General features: G+C 37.8%; 1 non-coding gene across 1 annotated transcript; it reads left to right on the top strand.

Annotated features, from left to right (window-relative positions):
* The first annotated feature begins 1,268 nt into the window (after nucleotides 1-1,268).
* LOC128287734 (small nucleolar RNA R71) lies at nucleotides 1,269-1,375 on the top strand. The gene has a single exon (XR_008278434.1). It is a non-coding gene; the product is annotated as a small nucleolar RNA R71 (small nucleolar RNA).
* Nucleotides 1,376-4,206: the final 2,831 nt, after the last annotated feature.

Genomic DNA, 4,206 nt, shown 5'->3' with positions numbered 1-4,206 from the left:
TCGGCTAATTGAATACTCATCCTAGTTTGTTTGGGTTTCCCAAGACCTAGTTGCTTAAACATTTTGTAAGGCATGACATTGATACTAGCCCCTAAATCAGCCAAAGCATTATTAACATCTAAGCTACCAATTAAACAAGGAATCGTAAAACTCCCTGAATCTTTTAATTTGTTGGCCAGCTTATTCTATAGTATGGCTAAGCAAACCGCATTTAGCTCTACATGCGACACTTCATCCAACTTTCGCTTATTTGTTAAAAGCTCCTTTAAGAATTTAATTGCGTTTGGCATCTGTGAAAGAGCTTCAATAAACAGTAAGTTAATATGTAATTTCTTTAATAATTTAAGGAATTTACCGAATTGTTCATCTATGTGATCTTTTCTTGTCACATTGGGATATAACACACGAGGTCTGTACTCTTTACTTATCGGTGTTTGTTCACTGTGGTCTTCCTCACCTCTACTTTTACTTACCACAATTCCTTGCCTCGGTTCTGGTTCAGGTTCCACTAACCCTTCCTTGTCTTGGATGGTAATTGCATTGAGTTGTTCCCTTGGGTTAGATTCAGTGTTACTCGGCAGGCTACCTTGTGGTCGTTCAGAAATTAATTTGGCGAGCTGTCTTATCTGAGTTTCGAGCCCTTGGATCGACGCTTGTTGATTCTTAAGTGCTGTCTCAGTATTCTGAAAATAAGTTTCTGACACCGAATAAATTTTGTTAGCATCTCCTCAGGGTTCGGCTTTTTCTCTTGTTGGTAGGGTGGTTGTTGGAAGCCTAGAGGTGGTGGTCTCTGATTCCCTTAGCCTCCCCATGAGAAATTTGGGTGGTTCTTCCAACCTACATTGTAAGTATTACTATAAGGATTATTTTGAGATCAAGGATTATTACCCATTTAATTTAACTGCTCGCTCTCCATGTTGTAGCCATAAGGTTGGTATTCTGAATTGCTTGATCCACCTCCACTTGCTTCGCACTACATTACTGGGTGAACCTGTGAAGAACCAAGAAAACCGTCAATTTTTCTATTCAAAAATTCTACCTGATTAGAGAGCATGGTGACCGAATTGACGTTAAAAATGCCGACTATTTTCGTTGGCTTTATCCTCATGACTTGCCACTGATAATTATTTAGTGACATCTCTTCTATAAATTCATAAGTATCCTTAGGTGTCTTATTATTGATAGTTCTACCAGCAACTGCGTCAATCATCTGTCTAGTCAAAGGATTCAGGCCATTCTGAAACGTTTGAACCTGTAGCCAGAGTGGTAACCCATAGTGAGGGCATCTTCGTAAAAGGTCCTTGTATCTCTCCCATGCATCGTAGAGTGTTTCTAAATCCATCTGCACAAAAGAAGAGATATCATTACGTAATTTAGCTGTTTTAGCCGACAGAAAATATTTTAATAAGAACTTTTTGGTCATTTGTTCCCAAGTAGTGATTGACCCTCATGGTAACGAGTTCAACCACTGTTTAGCTTTGTTCCACAATGAAAAAGGGAATAACCGAAGGTGAATGGCATCATCAGAAATGCCATTGATTTTAAATGTATCACAAAGTTCCAAAGAGTTCGCCAAGTGACTGTTGGGATCCACGTCCTGGAAACTACCAAATTGAACGAATTTTTGTGCCATTTGAATTATGTTAGGTTTCAATTCAAAATTATTTGCAGCAATAGCAGGCCTAACTATGCTTGACTCAGTTCCCGCTAAAGAAGGTTTAGCATAATCATACATAGTGCGCGGAGCAGGATTCTAATTAGCAGCAATCGTAGGAGGTAGCAGATTTTCCTGATTTTTAGCCATCTCCTCGGTTGTAGTTGAAGTATCGTCCTCTTGCTCTTCCTCTGTGTATCTTCAGCTTCGCCTTATTTCTCTTTGATTTCTGCAAACTATGCGATCGATCTCACTATCAAATAGTAATGGTCCTGACGGGTTTCTTCTAGTCATACACTAGAAAAACCTATCAGAAGTGAATAAAAGAGAGAATTAGAAAAGAAAAGAAAATTGAAAATTGAAAATAAAGTAAAATGGATAAAGTAATAAAAATTGAGTGTTCCTAATATCGTAGTTCCCCGAAAAAAGCACCAAAAACATGATACGTGATATTCGCGATAGGTTTTAAACATTTATAATTAATCATTCTTGAAACTAACTATTATCACGATGAAGGTAAGTGTACCTATCAAACAATAGTATAGCTTTAGCAATACTGGATTGTCGAACCCAAAGGAACCAAGAGTACTAGTAATTACTTCCTTTTTATTATCTAGCCTAAAAATTAAGGGGTTTGTTTATCTAAACTAATTAACTAAACTAAGGATGCACAGAGAGAAAATTAGGGAAAAGCTTTTAAGAAAACTCGATTGATTAAGACAATACCCAAGGGAAAATCCAACTAGACTTTACTTGTTATTTGACTCTAAATCAGACGATTTATTCATTTGACTTGATCGATAGAAATCCCTAAGTTATATTATTATCTCTCTCGAGACTAATAACGTCTAACCCTAGGTTGATTAATTGAAATCTCTTTCTAATTAACACCTAGTGTTGCAATAACTCGATCTATGGACTCCCTTATTAGGTTTTACCCTATTTCGGCAAAATCTTGTCACCCTATCTCTAGGAGTGCAATCAACTCCGCTTAATTACGAAAAATTTACTCTTAGACAGGGAATTTTCCTCCTCTGAATAAGAGCATTAACTTGAATCAATATCCTGGAATATTAAAACAAGAATTAAGAACACATAATTAAGAACAAGTCAAATATTTATCATACAATTCAGATAATAATAACAAGATCTGTCTTAGGTTTCATTCCCCTTAGGTATTTAGGGGGTTTAGTTCATGATTATGAAAGAAAACATCTCAAAATAATAAAGATAACAAAACATAAAAAAACCCAAAACCCCTGAATGGAAATTGAAGGGAGATCTTCAGTCTTGACGATGAATCTGGCTTGTAAGATGGATCAATCGGCTTCTCTTGAGTAATTCCTTGCCTCCTACTCCGTGTGAGTGTTCTATGTTCCTCCTCAGGTGTTTAAATAGGCTTTAGAATGCCTAAGAGCCCTCAAAAGTAGCCTTTTCTGAATAGGACTATACTTGGGCTCGACAGGTACACGCCCGTGTGTGATGGCTCCAGTCCGTGGTCAAGGTTGTTAAATAGGCACGAGCGTGTAGTCTACCTATGTAAGTTGTGCTTCGATCCTGCCAAATGGACATAGCCGTGCGGCTTACCCGTGTGAGGAAGTCCAGGCCGTGTTGATTTCCTATGTGGGTCCACTTTTTCCATTTTCAGCCCGTTTTTCGCTCTATTTACTCTCATATGCTCACTTAAGTATAAAACATGAAATTAAAGAATTAGGAGCATTGAATTCACCAAATCTAAGGAGAAACCATCCATAAATGTGCTAAGCATGGGATAAAAATATGTATAAATTACGGTTTATCACACGGCTTGCCCTATAGAAGTGTGTTCTGGCCGTTTGTCCCCTGGACCTTAATTGTTGCAAAACAGAATGCTAAGTATTGAGCACACGGGCAGAGACATGGGTGTGTGTCTCAGCCGTGTGGATGACACGGCCTTAGGCACGGGCGTGTGCCCTGGGCGTATGAAGTCTACCCCTATTTTATGAAAAAATTATGAAAATTAAATCGACCTCACGGCCTAAGCACACTAGCGTATGCCTTGGCCGTATGACTTCAGTTTGTTCATAAGTGACAAATAGAGAGTTACATGGGTTAGGGACATGGGCGTGTGTGACCACACGGCCTGCCTACACAGGCGTGTGGCTCTTAAAACATGAAAATTTTCTAAATATTGTAAAAATTTTCCAAAGTTCTCAGTTTAGTCCCGAACTTCTTCCAATGCATGTTTTGGGTCTCGTAGGTTCGTTATAGGGACAAAATGAATGTTTATAAAAAGTTTTAAATTTGGATGCAAATTTATGTCTCGGTTTTGTATGATTGCATCTGTATAATTTTAGTAATGCCTCGTACCCTATTCTGGCATCGAATACGGGTAAGGGGTGTTACATTTTCACTTCGAAAGACTGGTATGAAATTGGGGTATGGTGTGTTATTACGGTATAAATAATACATTTGGTATAGTGTTATGTCTTAATAAAACCTAGAAAGTTCTCTTAAAATCTTCTCATATTGATATTGTTTATAGTGATGTCTTTGTATAGAATACTCAACGT

This window comes from Gossypium arboreum, chromosome 13, assembly GCF_025698485.1.
Source record: "Gossypium arboreum isolate Shixiya-1 chromosome 13, ASM2569848v2, whole genome shotgun sequence".
Lineage (NCBI taxonomy): Eukaryota > Viridiplantae > Streptophyta > Magnoliopsida > Malvales > Malvaceae > Gossypium > Gossypium arboreum.
Note: the sequence above shows the minus strand (reverse complement) of the source record. Positions and strands in the feature narration are given on the sequence as shown.